Source organism: Betta splendens, chromosome 24 (assembly GCF_900634795.4).
Source record: "Betta splendens chromosome 24, fBetSpl5.4, whole genome shotgun sequence".
NCBI classification, from domain to species: Eukaryota; Metazoa; Chordata; class Actinopteri; order Anabantiformes; family Osphronemidae; genus Betta; species Betta splendens.
The window spans coordinates 5,801,091-5,826,726 of NC_040901.2; the positions used below are offsets into that span (position 1 = coordinate 5,801,091).

Here is a 25,636-nt window from a genome sequence, read left to right on the forward strand (position 1 = left end):
TACCATGTATTAAATGACTCGACCCCGCTTCATTTGCATGCGCCCCCGCTCCTCCCCTGTCACTCTGCGCTCACAAGTGCTTTTGGGCAGGGATCACGCTCGGCGGCGCCGGCACGCGGGGGCTCTGGCGAGCGGCTCGTGACAGAACGCGCCGCCGCTTCGGCTCGAACAGACGAGGCCCGTTGCATTTCAATGTGGGAGCTTTGATTTTTATGTCTCTCTAATGCACGATCCGTTTTTGGGTTGAATGCTGCAATGTTACTCTGAGCGTTAGTACAGGTGGGACTTCCTGCGAGCTCGACTGCAGGCCGGTGTTTCCTCTGTCGGGGTTAGAGGGTGGGGGTAGAGGGGGTGGGGGGGTGCTGGAGCTGTTTACCAGTGTCTACGTCAGCCCTGTGTGAATTGAAGATGTCAGTCAAACTAATGAATATGCTCATAACGGCTCCACTACAGTAACTTGCCCCTTGATTCTAATGGAAACCTTGGCACCGCTCATGAGCCACGCCGTCCTGCCAATTCCTCCCAATTACATGCAGCGCGGGTCCGGGGGACATTACGGCGAAGGCTGTTGGCTTTTTGGAGTCCTTCAGATGATAAATCAATCGGACGCGCGACCGCTTCGTCCGCTGATTTACTCCGCTGTGATATTCACAGATGAATCAACCTGTGTCAGCATCGCCGGCCACTAACTGTTTACTCCACCAATTATGTCCGAACTGCTGACACAGGTGGAAGCGCTGAGGGGTGGAGTCATGGGAGACGAGGGGGGGGCGGTGTTGCACATCTTCAGGGTAATAATGAGGGAATTCAATCGGAGGCTCTGGCCGTGTGTGGACTACACGACTCGTCTATTTATTACGGTAAATGGAAGCGGCCTCTGGTTGTACAGCTGCGGAGGAATTAGAGGAAATATGGATTATTTTAAAGACGGGTTCGCTCTGTGGAGGCCACTTGAGTGGTCCAACGTCTCTTATTGTTCAGAGCTGAATATGGGCCGTGACTGAGTGCGGTGCCGACGCCTGCCTGAGCAGCGGAGTGGAAATTAGAAAGGTTCCCTTAAAAAAATAAATAAATAAATAAAATAAAATAAAAAAATCCCAGAATCACTGCGACCAAATGAAAACACACACACACTGTTTGACATTATTACTTGTCGCTCCGAAGCAATAAGTGGGAGAGATTTACAGAGTAATACCTGCTAATATACTTGCGTTCCATGGGGCCTTTAGTCTGGAAATCTTCCCCTAAAAGAGCCTCTACATTCTAAATGACTGCGGTACGAGCAGTTAGAGGAGCATATTGGATTTAATCAACCGTGGAACAGAGATGTGGGTAAAACACCGACTATTCTGCAGCGAGGAACGCACAAGTGTGGCATTCGACAACCTGGTGTCAGGTTTGATTTAATAACGTTCTGGCATCGGCGTCTAATGTTCCAATGGGTTTTATTTCTCTATAATCAAAAGCACATTGGGCATCATCATCCTCAAGGTGGTGCCTGATCAGGCGGCTCAGGTAGGATTCCCTCAGGCTACTTTACTTACAGTGTTATTTGCTTTTTAAACTCTGGCTTTTTGTGGTCATTTCTCTGCACGGCCCAAGGACTGACGCCACCCGACGCCTCTTAAGACCCGACTCTGTCAGCTCCAGGCCGGCTCCTCAGCGCTCGTCTCTCCCCGGTTGAGTTGCACCCCCGCAACGGACTTGACATTTAAATGCTGCACATCTTAACACTCCTTTGCACACTCATTATTTTTCTCCACAATTTACGGGCGTAAGCAAAGAAAAAAAAAGGAAAGAAAGAAATAGTAGAAAATGCTACCATTTTTCTTTCTCGTCTCTGAAGCCTCAAAGGGATTCTTGTGGTAATTAAAACCGTTATGCTGGCTGCTCTGCGGCTGGACAGCAGCTATTGTGGCTGCTCTGTGGCTACAGAGATGGCAAATGAATGAGAGAGAATATTTTATGGACTGTACCCCCCCCCCACACACACACACACAAAAAGGCAGTCTGATGAAAGGTGGTTCACTATGCCCATTATTTTTGTTACGGTTTATGAATATCTCAGGAGATGAAAGAAATAAGGCTCGAGGGAGCAGCAGATGGAAAAACTCCATCATATCTCAAGAGGTGCAAACATGGACTCTCTCACACTAGTGCATGAGGAAGTGCACACACCGAGCACAAGTGCAAACACACACGCGCTGGATCTTGTATTTGCAATCAGCCCCGGCGTGGTGAACTCCCCGCGTTCGTCTCCGCTGCCCCTTGTATTTGGCATCAAAGTTCCGCCCTGCCATAAAAGCCAAATTCTCTATGACATACTGGAGATTGCTCTGTCGAGAATGCAATCAGCCAAAGCTGCCTCGAGTGCTGATGAATTACCGTGGCTTAGGGAAAGACAATGGCTTGTCAGTTTGGCAACAACTGGCTGCATCGCGGGAGAAGCACGAGTCGTCGCAGGTCTGCACGCTTCATATTGGAATACGGCAACATTCCTAAAAAAAAAAAAAAAAAAAAAAAAAAAAAAACTTATCGGTCAAACCAGAGTTACTGCTGCAGAGACGTTTGAGGTCGGGCAGCGAAACAAATACAGCCACAACTTCCCCGGCCACAAAGCTCAAGAGTTGTTATTACAGGTAATAATACAGGTAATGCAAGATGTGGGGAGTCTTTATGATGCACAGCTTAAAAACACAATAAGGGAAAAGATGAAGGCAAGACAGCATAGAGAGTTTTAAGTTAGGGGGAGAACTCCTTTCACAAGTAAATAAATTAGAGAAGGAACCTCAGGAAGGGCAGTGAAGGAGGCTCTGGCTACAAGAGACAGGGTCTGAGTGTTGCCAGATGGCAGACTCACGCATGACACTGCTCTCTTTGATTCATGTCAGGGGCCACCAGCCTCAGCCAGCTCTCACACCCTGTAGATTTCCCCGCAGTCACAGCTGCAGCCAGCTTGTTCCGCCGAGGGTGAACTTCCAATGCAGTTTAAGCTGGTTTTAGTTAGGCAACGTGGACCGAACATGAAGGCAGCGTCATACACAATACAGACACAATAACAAACCAACGAGCGCCTCTGTGCATCAGTGCATCTGATGTGACCACGACCACCAGACTGGCTGAGCAGGAGCCGAGGCACGCAGGGATGCAAGTCCGTCCAGACTGGGTCATTAGCATCATACTCCAGCAGTAAAGCACTGACCTGCACAGCCTGCCTTCATTGTAACGTACAGTACAGCGTGTCTTCATTCCACGAGGCTCACACACACACACACACACACACACACACACACACACACACACACACACACACACACACACACACACACACACACACACACACACACACACACACACACACACACACACACACACACACACACACACACACACACACACACACACACACACACACACACACACACACACACACACACATTCATTCATTAAAAAGTCATGGGTCCCTGTATGTGTTCCTGCTACGTCAGGTAGAGTGCAAGGCTGCTCCTTACGGGACCGATTCACTGTCACTTCACACACGCGATGCACAAAACATGCCAGACCCAAAAGCGCACACACACACGCTCACCTCGCCTTAACCCCACTGGCCCGTCTGCCTGGTGTGAGGTCGCGTCACGGTCACTGATGGGCCTCCACCACCGGACGGGCTGTGCCCTTCTTAATGCGGCCGGCGCTGCCTGTCAGCCGCGTGCTACATGCTCCTGTCTGAGTGTGTGCGCTGGTTATGTGAAGGTCACCAAACAGAGGGACATGAAAGAGGAAGCAGCCTCAGAGCTTTTACAGGCCAAGAGGAGAGCGGAGGAGCAGCCTCTGGAAGAGAGGATTTATGGATTATTTGGTTAATTTATTATTCTAAATAGATCTGCATTATGAATGAGCCTAGATTTGCATGATGCATTGCTATTCTAATGCTGATTACTCTGAGTTGTTAGTGTTGGTTGTTCCATGGCTTTTGCTAACAACTGGATAAAATGTGATGAAACTTGATACCGACTACATAACAAAGAGCTTTCATATCACATCACAGTGTAGTAGATGGGCATGAATTATTGCTATCAATGCTTTTTGACAGACCTCGACTCGAGCCGCTGCTCTTAACGGCGGCAGACCGCTACCCCGGTGTGTTTCTGTGCACTAAGCACACCCACCCAGCGCCGCCCTCTGGCCCCGAGGCAGGCATCTTGCACACTCAACATATAAATGACGAGGACTAAATCAGTGGGGTGATGAATGGCTTCCAACACACTGTGGACTCAGCAACTGTTAAATATTCTCATTAGCTGGTTGAGGGATCAGGTGCCGGCAGCGCCGCTCTCGCCCGCTTCACGTGGCGGGCCCTAAAGCGAGCCCCTCGCTTCCACCACGCTCCGCCCTCTGAAGCCGCGGCGAGTCACGGCAGAAGCAGCAGGACACTGGATACAGACAGACACTTAATCTGTTGTAACCAACGCTCCCCTTCAGGACCACCGATCCTGGCTGTGGCTGGAGCAAACCAGCTCTCATTACAAGTGCAATGACTTGACTTCTGGACAAAGGCTACAGTAATGATGCAGGAAGTGTTTTGAAAAAAGAAAAATGAATAATAGTGCTACAGAATTAAAGCTTTGTATTCAAATGAGCTTTTGTTTTGTTTTCAAGTTTTCTTTCTGACCCTGAAGAGGAAAAAGAAGGAAAAAGGCATATTTGGCTCGATCTTCTGCCAACAATGGGTCTGCTTAGGAGGAGGGTCCGGGATAAAGAGAGGAGAGGAGCAGGAGAGACGAGCAGAGCACAGAGCTCAGGGCAGAGGTGGCTCACGGCCATCCATCTCTGGTTTCAGGATTCCGAGAGCCCTGACAGGTCCGGGTCCCCCGGCGCAGGCCTCTGGGCTGTAACCACGGATACCCAGACAAACCAAGAGCTGTCACTCAAGCGGTACCGGGCTAGACAGAGGCACAGGAGGAGATGGGAAAACAGGATAGCAAGGCAGCGAGGGATGTGTGGATGCGGTTACACCTGTGTGTGTGTGTGTGTGTGTGTGTGTGTGTGTGTGTGTGTGTGCATTACACAACACAAGAGGAGAAAGGCAGGAGCTGTGAGCGCAGACAGTCAGTGGTCTAGTGAGAAATCATCAGTCACTCCCGAGACACAGACTCACAAAAACTAATTCTTTTTAGGAACTCCACACTAAAGATACACAAACACTGCAGATGTGCTGATAATAGCAAACGCCGCCCCATGCATTTCGCGGCCGTCTAAATCACCTTGACAGTTTTATACAAGTGCGCTCCTCCTCTGGCAAGGACCATCACGCGCCTTTCAAGACTGATAAAGAACACTGAAGTGGGCACCGCGAAAACAAAACGGCCGGTAATGAAGACTGGTGTGAATGATAAGGTGCAGTATTAGGGCAGGCAACTGTTTATGAACTAATAAATGCAGGACAGGGCCTTTGTGAGAACATACTGTATTAATGAAATAGTTTAAAAGATTTCAAGTGTGTGGACTCAGCCTCAATCTTTCCTTTCCAGATGCCAAAAAAAGAAAGAGGCATTTTTTTATTTCTAAAAGGCAAGTATTGATTTCTAGAAAATATATGCATCAACATCTCCAGAACGTGAGAACAAGTAAAACACTGAACATTTACGTCCAAAGTTTCCCTGAAAACCGACAATAAAAATGCTTATGCGCTGCTATAATGTCTCCACATTGATGAATTGTCTACAGCAGGAGAATAACAAATAAATTATTCAAATCTCCACCTTGGTGAAGACAGAGGGGGGCTTTTCTCTTTGTTCTGCGCCCTGGCATTGATTTCTCCCAGTGGCGAGGAGTGGGATGCCTGAAGGTTAGACACACATTCTATGTAGATAAATGACTCCTGAGCTGCAGAGTTTGATCCAAATGAAGCAATGATGTAGCTCACTGGGCCGGGCCCACACCGAAGCTCGGTGAGTCAGAGTGCGCTGGTGAGGAAGGATGCATGCGAGGGGCCCGGCCTTATTTTACAGCAGCTCACTGGTGTGCAATTAACAAATAATAATAATAATAAAAAGACTAATGAACTTCGATCACAAACCCAAATTACTCGCATGACACAAATAGCTCCTCTTAAATGAGGAATGTTCTGCCTGCAAATCTGGCAAAATGCTCTTTTGAAGTGCACTGCTGGTGCTTCTCACTGCAGTCTGTTCTATCCAACTGGACAAAGGCAAGAAAAATGTTACAACTATGGGGAAAAAGTTTCCCTTAATAAAAGGACAAAAATGAAGCGAAAGAAAATTTAAACCTTGAAAACTGCGACGACAACACTTTTATTCATCAACAAAAAACAACTTGGGGAAAAAAAAGACTAACAAACTTTCAATCACAAACTCAAATTATTCGCATGACACAAATAGCTCCTCTTAAATGAGAAATGTTCTGCCTCCGAATCTGGAAAAATGCTTTTTTTGAAGTGCACTGCTGTGCTTCTTACTGCAATCTGTTCTATCCAACTGGACAAAAGGAATAAAAATGAGATGAGAAAAAGTTTTAAGAGGCCGTTTTTTCCATAATAAGGACAAATCTAAACCTTGAAAACTGCAACAACACTTTCAATAACAAATCGTCTTAATGCAAAGTCATGACCTCTAGCATTAAATTCTACGTCCTGATCATAAAGGCAGTTATGTCGCATTATTTTCTAGTGCCTAATTATTCTGTTAAATAAGTCTCAAAAGTACTTAATCCATTAGTGCTTTTTGGTGTGACTGTGCCAGACCCAGATGCATTCTGGGTCAGCCTCCAGCATGTTTCGAGCTCAGTGTGAGTGAAAATGGAGCCAGACATCCCCCCGTGTTAAATAAGACGCTCCGCGCTCGCTGGGCTCTGCTCCGCTAGAATCCATTTCTGCCCCACAAAGACTACACTTATAAATCCACGCCAGCCTGTGTTCCATTCATGCTTCCACTCCAACGTGCGCTGGAGGGGTGTGAGTGCACGCGACCGCCCGTGCGCGCACATGCATGCGGCGCCCGTAACGTTTACGTTTTCCCTCTTTAAATTCAATGCCCAACAGTGTTCTTGGCTGTATAGCGCAGCAAAATTTCCCCCCTTACAAACGGGGGCAAATCAATAACGTCTCGGTTGAGGGAGCCACTCTCCATACGAAGCCGGGCTGACTCAGCAGTCCCAGCAGCCGAAGGGGGTAGAGAGAGGGAAGTGGGGATGGAAATGATTGCTTTACAAGCGGTAAAATGCACGGCGCTGCTGAGAAGCCTCGGCGGAGGCGCTCCACGCCTTCCCCATCCTCCAGGAGGGCTGGGGAGGGGCCGCATGCAGCACTAGCTCGCCTTGTAAATACAAGACGCTCGCTCTCTCTCTGGAGCTGCCAACGCGATCGGGCTCCGGTGTTCTCATTTTCTTCGTCATACACTTCGACGCTTGTCAGTCGACTCCAATACGGCAGCCGGGCGAGTCCTGATTTAGGCCTTTGCCAAGTCAATCACAGCTCCACAGTCGTACGCCGGAGCCACCGGAGACGAGGGGTGAACTCCAATTTTTACCTTCTCTCTGGTCTAGTTATCCGTTCAGGTCTCGGTAGCGATCAGGGTGCTGATTCAATGTGGGATTTTGCCAACTACAGTGTGCTCAGGCTGGAGCACCGTTGAAGAGAGGGCGCTCAGACGCCCTTCAAGCTCGGCAGAAACCCTGCAGCTGCAGCCCGGCGGAGAGAGGAGACTTACCTCTCATTAAAAACACTGAAATATCTCTGAGGAGCACCTAAAGGTCGTGAAGGCTGCGCGGCTCCTCTCTGTCCTCATTTAACCCGTGTGCGGCACACGGGTGCTAAACTGACCTTTCATCACAAGACTGGTCTGCTGGCACGAAACCAAATGAAACAGGTGATGCGGACTGATCCCAACATAAAACCAGCAGGGAACCCAATGCACGGCGCAGCTTCTCTCCCTTCACACTTTTAAAACGTGAACTTACCCATTATTTAAATTGAGATGGTTAAAGTTTCAGATCGTGGACGGGACTTAAACACAGTGTACTCCACCTGAAGGTCTCATTATACTTGACATTTTTCAAATTGTCTTGTTTTGATCATATTCAGTTTTGTTTTTATTTGGTTAAATTTTAATCTCCTGAGTTGTTTAATTGCTAATTTGATTCGGGAGTAAATCTAATAGCAAAGCCAGGCCATAAATAATAATGCTAAATAATGCTTTTCACACTGTTGTGGTTGGGTGTTGCACCACATAGAGCATGTGGCTAACTGGGCTCATAAGCAGGACTTCATTTAGTAATTGTCTTCCGTGTTGTACTGGAGCACAGGGGTAGTTTAAGGCTCTCACCGCTGGACAAGGCAACCCGGCAACGAGCTGCATCTGAAAATCTCAGACTGATAGAATAAGAATAAGTGCAACAGGAAGAATTAGGAATGAGTAAGAGACCCGTGGCTGAGCGGGAGTAATAAATGACGGAGCAGGCCAGACCCAGTGAACTTGTAACTTTAAAAATCAGCATGTCTTAAAGTTGAAATAAGAAATCCATCAGAGTAAACATTTCATCACCTTCAGTTTTTATCAAAGAATGGGGGAAAAAAGGCGAAGGATTCAAAAGAACAGAAACCAGTAGCTCCCTAGAGACAGGGTTAATCCAAGAATCTACAATAAGCTCTGCTCTGAGGCTGGAAGGATTTTCAAGCTGAACAGGTCTAAAATGTGCAAATTTAAATCTAATCATTTAAATTGGCTTCGTCCGTATGACAGTTGTGACGCTGCACCTCTGGGCTGAAGGTCCTGTCTCCCGCTTTCCTCTGCGCTGCTGATCGACAATAAAGGCAAATTCTGGCATCAGGCATCAACGTCGGCATTGAGACGCTGGCAGCAGTTGCCATTTCGTCAGCTAATACAACAAGAGGAGGAGACGATGCGAAGGAATACTCCCGGTGACATTCGGGTTGTAGTGGTGTGTAGTAATGTGCCTGCGTCCGTCATTCAAATCAAACGTTAAATGACATGTGCGCTGCAGAGAGTGATGGCCTGCTGCCTCAAGTCTGCATTCTGCTTTGGGTTAAAGCCGCTCTATTGTGGTCCAGTGCCATAGAAACACAAGCAAAGAAGCCCTGTACATGTGCATAGACTGTAATCACAAGCCACGGTGTACATTTGGGGTTGCAGGTTTTATTTTAAATTAAGTAAAACATTTCTGCAGTGTCTGGGAGAAGTGAACTGAGGACGGCTGAGAGGCATCTGTGATGGTCTCCTACCAGATGTTTACATGTGGCCTGTGGGAGAGCCACGCGAGCACAGAGACCTGAAGTCACCTCAGCGCAGCGTTGGCTGCAGCTTCAGGTCACTTCTCTCATGTGCTGCCGCCACCGTGCTTCACCAGCTGGAGGACCGTGAGGGGTTTTTCCTTGAGCGCGCTGAACTTCTGATATGTTTTATTGCTCACAACAGCAAAACATTACTTTTTGCTTTTCTTAATTCAATTACAGTATTATCTAAATCTACTGGCTTGCTGTAAATGTTCACTGACATTTCTCTTTCCAGACCACTTACTGTAGCACATTGATTTTCTAACCTGTGAATTTACCTTCAATGTTGCTTTGAGATTAATGTTCGCTATTTAGCAAATTATTTTAGCAGCGACTGGCCAGATCCCCTCGGAATAAACCGTAACTACCGCCTGTTAAGTTTCACCTATAGGAGCCTTATTTCTTGTACTCAGGCCATTTCAAATCTACAGGACGGAAGGTCTGAATCCTTTTCCAAAGCCAATATATACACGATATATAAAAACTGAAGAATACCCTATACAGCAGCAACTCTAAATAAATCATCAGCCCTGTATCGCTGGCTTTTCACTCCATTGTGGGGTGATAAAATCATGCAGCCGGGCTGCAGCATGTTGTTGACAATGTGAGAATAGTAGGTGCACATAGCCTTTATAGCAGCTGTCTGCTCTGGTGAGGGCTAGATGAGCCAACCGAGGTGAATATATTACTCTCACTCAGTGAATGTCACAAATGCCATTTCCAACTGCTGAATGTCACCGAGACTGTTGGGGTGACTGCTAACACGCCGGAGCCTTGTGACGCCTTTATTTTGGCTGTTTAAAATCCGGCATGCCTGCTTTCTGAATATCAAACAAAAGCACACTTGCCATAAGGCAGATAAATATTAATAAGGCAGGAGAAACTGAAGGTGATTGGTTGGTGTGTTTGTGCCGATTACAGCTGGATGTTTTGTCTGTCTAATGCGATTTTAACTCATTAAGGGGCACTGATATGGTTTTGTTCTCCTCCAAATAAAAATGATTAGCATAAAAAAAAAAAAAAAAAAAAATGAAAAGATAACAGCTCCCGTCACAAATGTCACCTTCTGGTGGAGGAGCGGCCATCTATAATGAGTGACCCCCTCAGCTGGTGGAGCCAGGCAGCCTGTGGAGTCCACACGGGAAATAATGGAGAGAATGGAACAAAAGGAGAGGAAACTCAAGCAAATCTCCCGAACGCACTCCCCCGCGTCGGCGCAGCTCATCGTTTGCGGCAGCAGCGCTGATTATTTCCCACAACTTCGGATATGGATGTTGGACGCCAAGGTCAAACTCCTCCAGCTACCCATACTGATCACGCAGCCGCCTCTTATTGCTGCTATCCATCATCTCTCACGCGTTCCCTGCTCTTTGTACTTAAGATGGAACACTAATTTAGGCTGCCGGCGGACGGGAGCGCCGCGGCTGCGGCATCACAGAGTTTTGATTAGCAAACATCAACTGCTGGTGGAGATTCTGCGCTGATTTAATTAGACTTTCCCTTTTAATTAAACGTTCTTATCAAGCCTGGAAAAAAGAAACGTGAATAATTGGCTGAACTGTTCCAGGTACGTGTTAAAGCTGCAAACATTAATATTTTCGTACAGCAAATAAAGGACGGCAATAACGGGACTGTGATGCTGCTGAGCTATAAAAGAACGTAATGTGGTAAATTACTGGGAAATGATGTTGGTCAGTAATGTTCACCCAGGACACGCAGTCATGTGTTCAAACAATAATTAATAATAACGTTAACAATTAGTTTTACGTGGACAATAAGTTGGACTCTGTGGAGTCTCAGTGCTTGTTAAGTCAAGGCGTGCTCCATCTCCAGTACACTGACCTCCATCAAACAGACGAGCGCGATGGGGGCGATGGCAGCACATATTCCGAACCAGTCACTGTTGGAACCATCCGTCTTCCAGGAAGCCTCCCTAATCAAAAAGGAGGAAGCGTGGCCGCAATAGACGGCTTTCAGCCAGATCACCGGAGCCGGGCATGACACGCAATAAACAGCGAGGCGTTAAAAGTCTGAGCCGCCTCTGACCTTTTGAAGGTAGCGTGTGCAGGAAGTAGTGGTGGAGCCGCGGATTGATTTCAGACGCCATCTGTATCAATGGCAACAGCTCACACATGCTGCATCGCCAGATCCAGGTCTAACAGACACATCTGATGTCAGAACGCCCATCTCTTCATACAGTAAGTGGAGTAAAGCGTCTCAACAAAGCATTTCTGACATTTTTTTTATCAAATAGTTTGTTTCTTCTTGCCCAACATATACGAGCTTGTGTCAAGACCTCCCTTCATGACGATACAACTGTCAGAAGTGTTGTTGTAAAGCAAAAGTCTGAAGATGTAAGATGCTGCATAGATTCTGACAATGTGGGTTAAAAGGCCTATTTATAAAAGAAATGAATGCTTGATGCTATTAAAGAAAAAGGAGAATAGAAGGTTCAGTGTCTGACTCTGATCATGTTGGCCTCTTAAATCTTACACTCAGAAATTGAGCTGGAGAGTGTTTCCCCCCACAGGCTCATTGCAGCCTTCCCCACAGACCAGACATCATCACGCCCATGCGCTCGGTCCAAAGCTCAGCCAGCAGCGCGACGGAAACGCGGCGTCATCCTGGGGGTCCTGCACCGGCGGTCGCCCGCTGCCTTGCTCTGGGCACACAACCCTGGAAACACGCGCTCGTCTGCTGACCAGCCCGTCAAAACGCTCTCCAGCAATGATTCATAGAGATTGGATAATCTTATCAGGGACTGCCTGGACACAGCAGTAATAAACTGGAAATTGTCTAGTGAATCTCATATCAAATCACAGCCATGGGGAAACTAAAGCAACACAGATGCTCCAAGCAGGAATGGGCAGGTCCACAAAATGCTCTTGTCAAGACAAGCTATAACGTGCTGGTGGTAATTAATTACCTGATAAACACATTTCACTAGAATCACTAATTAGTTATTATAAACAATGACGGCTCCTGGCTCTCGCTTTGCTTCATTATGGATCCTTTATGTAATATTTAGCGTAAATTGATATGGAATGACAGGAGTGATGTATGCCTGAGACATTAATAAGCAATAAATGTCACGGCTTTTGATTCAACCTTCAGGTTAATCAGACGAGGAAACGTAAGATCCTCGTTCTCCGCCCTTTTATTATTGACAACTGCCAGCGAGACCTGAAGCTTAACTAAATCTAAAAGGTTGTCTGACTGGTCGCAGGTGGAAAATGAGACGGCGAGGAGGGTTTGAGTAATGGAGGAAGCTGCGTGTCCTTCCGTGCTGCGACACTCTCCCCATAAAGCCGCCTGCCACGCACATAATAAATGACCACTTCAATTAGTTTAATCATAAAATAGAATTTGAGACACGTCTAACATGACCTGAGGACTTCAGACAAAGGAGTCCTGTTGTCCATTTTTTAAATATCACATTCACTCAAATGTTCTTTGTCAGGGTCACAAGTGACATTGGACTTTCAAAGTAAGAACGTGTTATAATATTTAACAGGTGGGTTTAAACTGAAGAAACACGTATTACAACCTAATTAGTTTCTGTATCAACAACGCAAAAGTCCAATATTCAATTTGCATAAAGTATTTAAAAAAAACAAAAAAAACATCAAGGCTCTTTGCTATGTGAGGTTTAGAACCTTACACAACACAAACAAGCATTTTCTGTATGGAGTTATACCGAAAAACCAATAAATCCCACTTCAGACAGCACTAAGCCACAGCGAAGACGAAAAGCTGCCTCTGACAGAAGAAACCTCCAGCAGAACCAGACTTTGTGCCTGTGCCCACTGGTGGGACAGACTGAGGATGCTGCGTTCAGGGCAGGACTTTCCTCCATCAGCAGGCTAAATACACAGTGTGCATTGATTCTAATATAAAAATAAATAAGTTTCAATTCCCATCCATCTAATTCCTGGGAAAAATATCTGTTAATTCCTATTATTCAGACTACATAAGAGGACATTTTCAGAATTCACTGAACAGTTGTCTCAAGGGAATAAACGCTTTGTCAATTATTTTCTATCTGAAGTTGAAGAGGGGGAACCTGACGCATGTGGCCCTGCCAGCAGTGAAACCGACACTGAATTAGTTCTCATTAGTTTAAATCCTTGGAGATGACGAAGGCTAATTCTGAAGACTAATTGACCAGGTGAACCTTTCATATCCACTATTCCACACAGCTCTTCATAGACAGATGATCAGGGATTGATTAAAGCAATTTCCTTTTTTGGAGTATTTCAGAGCACATCGTGACCCTGAGTTGGGTGTGGACTGGGGAACGCAGATTTACCTGCATAAGCACGAAATCTTTCAAAGCTACTGTTGGCTTTGCGGGTTTTGTGAGAAAATATTCCCTTTTCATTCCCATAAAGCGTCTGCTACAGACAGGCTGAAGTCAGGTGGTGATATTAAATGTGGTAACTGGCAGTTTAGCGTGGATTTAAACATATACAGACAGACTACCCACAGGCCAAATCCAGGCTCTAAACAAATAAATGCATGCATTTGAAAAGAAATGGAAAGATTATCCTAATATAGCTTTGTCATCATCTTCACTCCCAGACACTGCTGTTTGTTTTCCCCCGTGAGGCTCCGGCCTCGCGCGCGCGAGAAGACGCCACTCGACAAGCTCATCTTCAAAATATGTTTACCAGGATGCAACGTAGCAAAGGGGGAAATCTGACTCACAAATTCATCCTCGGAGTATTCATGTCAGTGTCCTCCTATCTGATTGTTTTGGCATTCACATCTGAATGGGAGCGGGAGTGCGAGGCAAACACTGCTGCGGCGAGCTGCAGATGGTGCTCCAGCGAGAAAATGAGTGGCGATAGCGCTGCTAGCAGACACGCTGTGGCTAATCAACACGAGAACACGGCCACCGCAGAGCCCGCGTGCTGGCTGGGCACCGAGCAGGCGCCAATAGAACAATGTGTTGGAAGCGCCCGCACAATTTCCTGGACCTCTTGCTCTCCACAGTCGTCTGGATCGATCCCAGTGGGACCAGTTGCAGTGCTGTTTATTCTTCCAGCAAATGGTCGCTCTGCTCCAAAACAGAGCTGTAAGCTTGGGATGTAGACTTAAAAAATTAAGACTAAAAGGCTAAAACACTTGGGTTTTAATCAAAAATACTCCAATTAGAATATTGGCATGATCATTACCACCAAAGACAAGTTTCAGCTGAGATTTAAAAAACTATCACAAGATCAGAGTTCACTTCTCTTGTAAGGCAACTTTCTTTTAATATGCACAGGGGAGTGTTCTGATCCAAAAAAGGAGATATGTGTAGAATAGTTCCTCATAAAAGGAACATACAACACGTTTTACAGCCATCCATCCATCCGTTTGGAGTCATTTGACCTAAATCATGTAGACACGGTACAATAATGTGGTCCATAAGCCGACACGGCTGAAAACAAACGTCTCTGAAAGCATGTCCGTGTGCCACTTTAAGCCTCAGCATTCAACGGCCTGAAACATTTGCATTTCACCTTGTAATTTGCTTGTCAGGGCTCATGTCTGGACTTAAAACTCGCCTTAAAAAGGACTTGATATTTGATCCTGCCTCCGAATTTCAAAACAGCTCTGCTCGATGCTTCGACTGCATCGTATTTTACCGTCACCACAAATGTGTCCAAAAAACTGGCATTTAAAATGTGCTATAGTAGTTCCGCATATTTAAACAGATCATAAACTTGGTAATTGAAGTGAAGACAAAACTCTGATATGCGAAGCTGGAGAGAAGGGGGTAAAAAATGCTTGCAGTGAGCAAACACAGAAAATGTGAGTGAGAAATGTTTCCAAGTCAAAAGCTCATTAGAATCAAGCCTGGATTTAGTTTAAACAACGACACCACAGATCTGTGAAATCTGGGCTGTGTTCCCACCAGTAGCACTTCCAAAACAACAGGCCTTGTTCTACCCAGAGGATCTGCTTCTATTCATCTCCCGAGATCCTCCAAGCCAAACACAGGGTGACAGCTGGACTTTCACTCTTCAGCATGAAGGGAAGCTTGGTCTGAAAACTGCGGCCGAGGGCCAACAGACAAAAAGATTACAGCGCACCAGGGGACGGAGACGTTGTGAAAGAACCTCTGCCTGGTCTCACAGGGGGGTGAGGCGGCCAGCGGACCGATGGCTACGGCTTCCAAATGCTCATTTGCATCTAGATGTATAAACATTTATAATATATTACAGCAGGCACACAGTGGGATTATTATTATAAAAAGGTCAGGACAAGGGGAGTCCTATTATGAAGGCAAGCCGAGTCCAGTGAGGCTCGAAAGACAACCCGCAGGAAGGTTCTTACACTCAACGCGTCCAAAACATTTCCACAAAGCCTAGGTTGGGGCCAGGCGGCACACCAATAAATCCAGAGCTTCCAAAATGGCCGCCTTTAACCACGACTGTGGGCATAAACAGCGAAAACCAGGCAAAACCCAGAAAAAGAGGCTTTCGAGAAGCAGATTAGATCTACGTGCTTGTTGTCTGAAAGGAGAATCCTAGTAGTACAGTATAGCTGCAGTAAGTAAAGGTGAAGCAGAAATGCAGAAACACATCCACCCCGAACAAATGGAATAAACGCCTTGAACCATAACAAACTCACAATATCACACTGAGAATTTTTGCCATTTTCCCCGAGGCAGAAAACAGCTGCTCTGCGCTTCATCCCCAACACTTTATTCCCCCTCTTCCCCAGAAACAGACTCCACAGCACCGAAGTTTCGTGTCAGCGTTGTGTTTTGTTATGGAAAAAAAAAAAAGGATAGCTGATTTGAGACAAAGCACTGCGTTGGCAGCAATGACTGAATAACTGGGACGAGCGTCTCCTTCCAGACTTAACTAAGCTTCTTTAAATGCATTGAGGAGAAGATGTTCAACGAATGAGACCTTTTCATTTTACAGCAGGTACAAACCGCTGAGGTTCTGCTTAGGTTTAAATCCGCCTCGTATTTTATTGGCCAAATCATTCCTGCATTTTTCATTTGGAAACAACAACAGCAGCGGAACAGAGTTACAGCTGATTTTACATATCTGACATAACATCCTAGCCGGCAATTTATTCTTACTGCGTTTAAATAAATGGCTGCGCATGAAATTTCCTGACGCAGCTTTAAGTTTCCCGAAATACAATTTGCTCTGCTAAATAACCTTAGTGATGGTTAATGCTCACATCAACTCACTGCTTTATTCTGAATAGGGTGGGTAGCGAGATGGATGCAACAACTAGTGCCCATATGATTATAATAATTGAAACACTAATATAGAAGAATAAATGAATATTCCTAACAATAATAGCACTAACGTCAGTACAATGCATTGTAGCTAGATCCAGCATCACCGGAGGGAAATACAAAGGTTAATTCTGGAAAGTCTATTTCCCATCCCAGAATAGAGCAGAGTGCATAAATGATTATCTACTGCCAGGAAAAAAACACTATCTCTGATTGGATGAATCTAAACTCAGGTCATTTCAAAACAAGATCCAACACAACTCTGCTGTATTCCTAGTGTACGTTTATAGTCTAATCAAAATGAGCCCATGGGGGGGGGGGGGGGAGAAACAAAAAGGCAGCGAGGAGGAGAGATCACGGAGAAGGAATGCCGCCGGTCGGCTCCAGCAGAGGGGCCTTGCTGACCTAGATCCAGGCTGAGTGGGGATGATATTAGCAAAGCAATTAAGGGAGATGACAGCCGTCAGGCAGGGTCAGACTGACAGGGATAGCAGCCCGTCTCCCTCCCTCTTCAGCATGTGCGCTCTTTTTCTCTCCCTCCTGTAATGGCTATTGATTTTTCACAACCAAAACAAGTAGACTCTCAGTCCAGAAGTGGCTGAATTGGTAAAAAGATTTCTTAAAAAAAAAGTCTTAAAGCTAGAGAGGGTAGAAGGAAGCAGGATGAGAGTGGCTGGTGCAGGTGTAATGTAAGGGGAAGGGACTGAGGCGCACAGGTTGGTGACCCTGTCAGCTTTTTGCCTGGATGTGCACAAATCACTCCAGGCATGTCAAAAACTTCATTCCCCTGAGATGATGAGGAAGTGAAACTCTGCCTCAAAGTTTCTCCATGTGTTTGCCACGGGAATGGAAAGTCTCTAGCATCAGAGGTAAACCAAGGCAAACCTGACTTCCTTCCCTGGCGGGAGCTGGACATTTATCCATCATCAACACCAAACAAAATAAGTCTCACAAAACACATTTGTGGTAAAGTGCATCCAATTACAGGAGACATCGCCGCTTAAAAGGCTGGAGTGTTTCGCAGCGTACTGTGCGTGTCACTCCGTCCCAGCATGCCGTGCTCCAGGCGCGTTGTCGCGTTTGTCACGTCTGCTTTAATCTGATCTCGATGGGTGGGATGTTAAGTTTGACAAAAAGCGGCGGAAGGAGTACACAACGCCAGAAACAGCGGCGCGCAACAGAAGCCACGTGATGAGATTAAATGCCAGAGAAAACCGTTTGCGACACACGCGAGCAGATGCCTTTAAAATCCACAGCGTGCTGTCAACGCTGGCAAATCAATACATTAAATGAAATCTGTAGGTGGCGTCTGCGCCGAAAGGCCCGCGTTTCCGATGGACTCCCTGACACATCTGCGCGGCTTTCATCAGCTCATCCAGGGACGCGAGGTCAGTACATATAGAAAAGGCCTCCTTTTGTTTCCTCTGAAGCCAAGAACACCTGCTCGTCTGAAACCTCAAGCACTCGTCAGGCAACACGGAGCAAGGTCACCGCTGCACTCACGAGCTGCTTCTTTCAATCAATGCAAATTTCTAAATCATCATCATCATCATCATCAACACCCTTTTTAGTTCAGGCCTAAAGAGAAGAACAGTTGAGTTGCGGGAGCCGCTCAGCTGATGTGACTTTTGTTTGGAACTCACTGGGAACTGGGAGTTTCAGCAGAGACTTGATTTGTTTTGCCTGAGTGAGACGCGCTGATTGTGGCGGCAGAAGCCGGTGGTGCAGAGTGGAGGAGCACATGTGGTGCAGGAATGCATATTAAGTGTCGAGCCCCTATGCGATCTCCTTGACATCTGCATTACACATGTGCCTCACCCATAAAGCGGCGCGGTGACCTTTTTAACAGGCTTACGTGCCGAACGCGCGGCTGTGGATCAAAAGCTGCTTACGGATACAAATTCCTGACGAGAACATTAAAGCTGGAGACGAGCTGAAGGACAAATCTTTATTTCCAAAAAAGAGCCCTGCTAAATACATAACAGCAAATGACCTATAGCGTGCCAGCCACCACTGAACCACCTCATTTAGCTCTCATCTCAGCTGAAAGAATTCAGCATCAAGCACAGGACGATGACAGCAGCCTCTTACGGCCCTGGTTAAATAAAGAGACGCCGCGTTTCCCTCTGGAGCGGACGCCGTGAGCGCTCGCCAACCTCAGCGAAAACAGTGGGAAACGCCATAAAACGTCCGAGAGGTCCCCTACACGTGTAGGGAGAAAGGCACGTGCCATGATGAGTCGCACTGTGCAGATGGAAACTAAAGCTTATGTCAACATTAGGGAGATGTCCAAATAAAAATTTGGCAGATGATACTCGCACTACATTCACACACGCAGGCCCGTTGACCACACATGATAAGACGGCACATCTGAGTTCTTTGATAAGACGCCCTGTTGGGAAATTAATTTCAGCACAGAACATTTGGTTTCTTACAGAGCTGCGATGTAATTAAGGTTAAAAAAAAGGAGTTTTCATAGCAGGCATGCAAATGGCTTCCTTTCAGACGCATCTCTGTGAATCTGACGGGGCTGGAGCAGGTGGAGGGTACAATCTCAGTGTACATTTATCTGCAGTTGCAGCCAGAAGGCAAAAAAAAAAAAAAAAACATATTTCCGATTCACCAAACAGCTTGAGTCAGCGGGAATGTTTTTTAAATGCTTGGTTAAGTTTAGCGACAGCAACAAAGAGGCAGGAACAGCAACGTGTAGTGATTTTTACATCCATCCCAGATATAGCGAAATACACAGGCCCCATCATGTGAATCTCACTGTGGAAGCTGCAGGAAAGTCAACAACACAAAACTGGTGTAAAAACAATCAACTACAAGAACAAAAGCTGACTACTGTTTTCTAGCAGCTTAACAGAATATTACATCACCTGCGAAACACACTTCACATCCAAGCTTCACTCGTGACAAGTCACAGAGCATCCTTCCCTCGCCATGGTAACGGTTTGACAATAGCATGACAGCTAACGACACACACCGAGCCCGTGTGTATCGGTTACGCCAGAACCAGCGCGTATTCAGCATCAGAACCCTCGCGGCCTCTCATGCACGGACGTGACTCAGGTGTAGATCTCCCTAAATGAGACGGCCGACATGACGGAGCCGCCGTGTGTCTTGGTAACTGACCTGCAGGACATCTTCACCAAAAGGGGAAATAAGGGTCTGGCAACAATGGGCTCAGACGAGGCATGACAGGATTCTGAGGATGAATAGATGGATGGACAGACAACGGCTCATCTCTTTTTTCCTCCCAGGTTCCTTTTATGTCGCTGTGCTCCACTCGTATTCCTTGTCTGAATCGTCAATTTAACACAGGAATAAAAAGGAGATACTTTCAAAGAGCCTTCAATAAATGAATACAAGCCGGTAAAGCATGTTTGACGGCGTCTGACAGTTGAATGGAATGACTTCTCCGTGTTTTTGTAAAGCCCAACGTTTCTTTATCTCATTGTTCTATCAATAAATTGTCCCTGGATGTGTTCAAAACTAAATGGGACATGTCTGATGTTGTTCTATTATTATTTGGGCTGGATTTGTCATATGTGGTTTGTCTTTTTGCTCAATGTCACGGTGACCCGTTATAAAGACAAGGCTTAGCTACAATGAGGCTTCCTGGTTAAGACAAGTTCAATGAAATCTTTTTTCAGCACACGGCCGAGTGACATTTCCCTCTTCATATTGGACGCTGTAATAAAGGCAATGGGCTTTTTTGTAGCCTATTTACAACGTGCTATTTGAGCATGACGGTGACATCATGGAGCCACAGCAGGTACTGTGGCACCTTAACTGCAAATTAGAGGCGCTTTATCTTCTGAGCCAAAACGTGAGCGGATAGTAAAACATTAACGACTTCAAATTCGGGAGTTTTGTCCTTCTTGCTGTGCTCCTGGGCGACAGCGCTGCACAGAAAGCGGGCTCGGCGCCTCCTCTCCCTGATGTGTTTATGCCGCGCGGCGCCCGAGGCCACTTTAAGGGAAAGCGACAACACTGATAGCGTTGCAGAGAGTGCCAGCATGCCCCATTCACAGATATTAGCCTCAATGGCCTGGATAAGACGCCATGCTAAATCCCCGCTGCGTGCGTGTGTGCGCGTCCGCCTCTTAGGATTCCATGCTCCTTTAACTGTGGGCCAACCCCCGCGGTGCCGTACGTCTTAATCACTCCAGGGGCGTGTAGGAGACAATGCCTCACTGTTTGTGTGACAGCGCCATGTGCAGTCGCTGTTTGTGCATACATGTTTATGTTCTGCTAACGCAGCACGTCAATGGGAAGCCGTCCCATAAAGGAAGAGGTCCTTCCAGTCGTGACGGCTGGATGTGAATAGCTTGTGAACCCCCCACTCCCCCACACCTGATTATTCTTAGTAGAAAAGTGGCCAAGTCAGAGGTCAGGTCATTAGTGTCATTACGTTTCCGCTTAGACAACACCTTTACAAAACGACCGCTGCCCTCATTTGCTGTCTCTACAGCTAAACACTTCACTGCGCCGAGTCCAGATAAAGGCCCTTCAAGGGTTTCTCCCCTTTGTCAGCAGGCGAAGGCTCCTGGTCTGAATAATGACAGTAGGTGGAGGCTCGCCATTAAAAAAAGGCCTAACATGAAAAGGTAAAGACTGGCTCTGACCTCAGCCACAAACAGATACCCAGCCAGAACAACGACGTGAGAATCCCAGTGACCAGGAGGAACCAGAAGCAGAGGGTTGAGCTCCATTCCTTTGTCTGAGCAGCGGACGGAGTCGCCCAATTAACGGCCAGAAATTGCTGCAGAAATTCACACAATTAGTCCCGGTTTTGGTTGACCTCCCCCAACACCGTCTCTAAAGCCACCAACAGGCCGAATAATTATTACATTGTTTCTATATTACGTTCTTATGTTAGATCGTGTCTCCTCTGCATCGCCTCAACTCGCCTATTTATGAACCAGGACGCATTAAGAAAGTTGCGCGTGTAGCTGTTGCTGAGGCCTTTACCCTCGTTATACCGCAGGCAGGAACCCACCTCTGCCGAGCGGCCAACCAGGAGCCGTGTTTGCCTCCTCCGACAAGCTTGTCACCTATCATTACACGAGGTGGCCTTGAGGATGATCCGGCCAGACGTCTGGGGGCTCAGTGTAAACAGCACACGCTGCCGGGCAAACGAGGCCGCTGATGACCATTACTCCCCGAGGAGCGCAAATGTAAAAAAAATAAAAACAAGGTGTGTGAAACCTAGCTTCAACAAAACGCGGATCATTCTGACGGCAGTCGAATTTTCTTCATTTTTTTTTTTTTCTCAAGTTACTTTGTTTGTTACGTTCTGCTGTGATGCTTTAGGGCAAATTCACAACAAGAATATCTGTATTGGTTTAAACAAACTCTGGATCACTCACTCGTCTTAGCGAAAACGAGAACAAGAGCAGGCTCGGCAACAAATAACCACCACCAGGGCTGTGAAAATTCAAGTCTTTGTGCTACTGAAAACTAAGTGTGCCGCAGTGTGTTTGGAATAAGCACAGACATAGCAACTAATGGAAAAACCCCAAACCACTCTGCGCTTTATGGCTATATGGAGAAAAAAAAACAGTGGCACCTCACAGCCGGCGGGTAACCACAGGCTACAGCGTATCCCCATAGATGCTTTCAATTAGCTGGTGGACGGCTTGAATAGAAGGCATCGTATAGTGAACCTTAAAGGCGTAAACACATTTCTTTTACAATTCACTGAAGGTGGAAATAAAAACACATGCTGCTCATTTTGTTTGTTAGAATATGCTCAAGTGGAGTCATTATGGTCTCGACCATATATTAAAAAACCAAACACATTTGATCATCATAATGTTTCTGTAGTTTCCGGTCAGAATCCATGGAAGGAAGGTTGGTATTTTTTAGTGGAGGTATAATTACCCACTGGAGGCTGAACATGCTCAAAAACAAGCAAGCGCACCATAAGCTCCGGCTGAGAAAGATTTAAACAGACAACATGCATTAATGTGAGAAATACAAACACATCTGGCCTGATGCTGCTCGTCTGAAATAGACATACACCAGTTTAAGATGTTTGGAAGGCCTGGTGTAAGTGGACCTGGTTTAGAAACGTGCTAAACAGCTGAAACAACTTTTATGAGTAGAGTTGTTTCACTTCAACTACTAGAAAACAGCCTGAAGCATCATATTAAATGTGACTGCTGAGATCCACACTGCTGGGATCACAGGCGGCTGCAGCAATTGCATGTGATCCTTTTTAAAAACGCGGAGTTAATTCGCCGAAGCCGAACGCGCAGCGTGCTTAGCACGGCTCGGGAGCACGGAGGCCGGGGTGCGAGCAGCCCGCCGCGGCACGCAGGCCGAACGCAGCCGGACGATTTCACACCTGAAGCCCCCCCGGTGGGGGCTGGAGCCCAGGAAGAGCCGCACATAATGAGTCCGGCTCATCAGTGATGCGCTGACCCAAGACGGACGCAGACGCAGGCTAATACACGCTGACACCACCCCCGCCCCGCGCCTGTGGCGCCGACGCCTGGTCACCTCACCCAGGGATCAAAGACACTATGTCGTTCTAATCAGTCCTCGCAGTGGGCGACCCCATTAATTCAATTCTATTTCATCAGTAGCGAGCAGACCACCAGTGGGGTCGGTACATTCCTGGGGCCCCGTGGTCCAGGAGTAATCCCGCCTCCAAACCTGGCATCAGTCCGCGAAGGGAGACGGAGATGCTTTTACTTGCGGACAAACTTTGTGGGAGGAGAAAGGCCAGCGAGACGCGACGGGTTCCCTGCACGCGGCGGGGAAGTCGAGCAGAGTTAATGATGGCGTGTAAGTCGAATAACAGCCAGACCGGACCACCCACCCCCCCTCAGTGAACCAGGCCATCGCCACGGAGCGTGCAACGCAAGATCAAGTACAGCACATCGACAGCGGAGACGTAGAATGTCAGGTCACATTAAAGCACATCTTTCAAAAGCTAATTAGTTTCATCTCCAATAATGTCCCTTAATTACTAAAATGACAAAGGGTCCAGAATTGTTTATATCAGAAAACACACAATAGAGCGATGAGGCAGAACATGAGCTGCTTATATTGTATTGCGCTTGTCGTGACATAATAAAGCGTGTATCAGGACATAAGATAATGGGCTTTTCTTACCGTACCTTTGGTCTCTGGTGGATAGGGATGCTCATCACAGGCAAATTAGATCTTTTGAATATTGCCGACAACACCTGCAGAAACAATAACAGTTGGTGAACACGGCGACTCTTTCAAAACGCACAGCCAAACGAAACGTCTTCGACTCCGGGCCTAATATTTTCACGCTCGCCATCTGTTCGTGATGAAAAACCAGGCCTCTCTTCACTCATACAAAAAGCGAAAGTCCATTTATGCGTGGAACAATCGCTTTCAAGAGATTTATACGCGTACAGAGATAAACGACTCTACCGAGACGAGCGCTGCTGAGGAAAAACCTATCAATAACTCTGGAGCTGGCCAGAGTGAGCATTGGAGGTCACCGCCAGATAATCCAGCAGTGGAAAAGGTCAGAGCGGAGGCATACGAGGCATCTGAATTGGGAAAGATCCAAGAAAGGGGGAAAAAAAAAAAGTACTACAATTACATGCAAACCTGAAGGCTCGGCTCTTTTTAAAGATGAAGACAAAGGGGAGGGTTCACGCGGGAGATGACACTTCAAAAGCCCTTATTGTGGAACATAACAGCAGCTCCGGTGTCGTAAACACAGCGATCATCTGACGCCTTCTCCGTGGCAGCCTCTGGAAGTCACCGCGCCGCGCACTGTGTGTCAGTCTGCGCTTCACAGTCTGTGATTCTGTTACAAACGGTGCACGAGGCCATTTGTATCGAGAATGGGATGAAAGAGGAAGCGTGGCAGGCGTCTTCATCGCTCGGAATTATCACTTAATCACGGCAAATCAGAGAATTAAGGATCAGAGGAGCAAACAAAAAGGACTGAATCTTCAGACTTCAAATATGAAATATTCTGATGTTTTTTCTTCATTTTCATGTCTCAGGACCAAAATCAAGACTATGTTTCAACTGTAATAATCCTGTTAAAATCAGTTTACATTGGGTTTTAGGGGAATGTGCTCAATCCCCACTGAGGCTTTCACACTAGACGTGACTGCATCCACTATAAATGAATGGACCTCCAAAGGATGCAGCGCAGTAATCTGATGGTCTATGGGAAATGTAGGCAGCCTTTTCCTGAAGTACACAAAAATGTTTGAATTTCAATATATTCAGAAGACAAAAAAGTCCCAGACTGAATTTACAGCCGTTTTAGACATCCTGTCTTTGAGTGCAGCGTTGACAGGCTCTGATGGTGCAGAGCAGTTTGTAATCACGCCACTTGCACTTCCTTCTTTCCTCCACCACAAACTCTCCTTAGCACCGAATTCCAGAGATGATTTTTACAAAAATGAACGGCTGAAAAGGCGGAAGCTTTGATTTCTTTCCAAGTAACACACCGACAGCGGAGCGTTCCCAAAATGAGCTTAAGAGCGGAAGCGTATTTTTGAGACAAAGCAGATGGGAAAAAGTTTTCCAGAAAGCGAAATGTTATTGAAAACTCATTCATGGCATTTTGCTGACTCCACTTCCTAGTCACATACATCACGGCTGACTTAATAGTCCATAGAACATGATTTTGAATACATTTTATTCTTTGAAAATGAAAAATGGTGGCTGAAGACATGTTTCTTCATTTTTAAAAAAAAAAAGAAAAAAAAGGCAATTTCCATTGTGATGATTGTGCAAGAATGTAAACCGCTACCTTGCCAAATCTTTCTCGCGGGGATGATAAAAGACAGAAGCTCAAATGGTAGAGAAACTGTTCTTTCCATCATCCATTTATGGAGCTATAAAGTATCTGCGGCTGCTACACAGAGAGGGATTCCAAAAAACAGTTCAGACATATGGTTGTTTATATAACCGTGCCAAAATAATCCTAAGTGATATCTCATTAAAAGTTATAATGAGTCCAGCTCTGCATATATTAGTAATATTTAGCACAAGTTTGAATGATTAAACCTGAACACTTTAAATTCTGCTTCTGGCTGCTTATTTATTTTCAAATTCCCAAT

General features: G+C 46.3%; 1 protein-coding gene across 11 annotated transcripts in view; it reads right to left on the reverse strand.

Annotated features, from left to right (window-relative positions):
* LOC114849192 (kelch-like protein 29) overlaps positions 1-25,636 on the reverse strand; it is a 149,738-nt gene that overhangs the window by 115,700 nt on the left and 8,402 nt on the right. For 4 of the 11 annotated variants that reach the window (XR_003784579.3, XM_029140348.3, XM_029140343.3 and 1 more), the window contains exon 2: positions 23,693-23,761. The exons of 1 other annotated variant lie outside the window; for it this stretch is intronic. The gene's annotated coding sequence lies outside the window, so the exon portion shown is untranslated. Of the gene's footprint in view, positions 1-2,385; positions 2,499-23,687; positions 23,762-25,636 lie in introns of all 11 variants that reach the window. 6 more of the 11 variants (XM_029140349.3, XM_029140346.3, XM_029140351.3 and 3 more) reach the window with 3 other exon arrangements.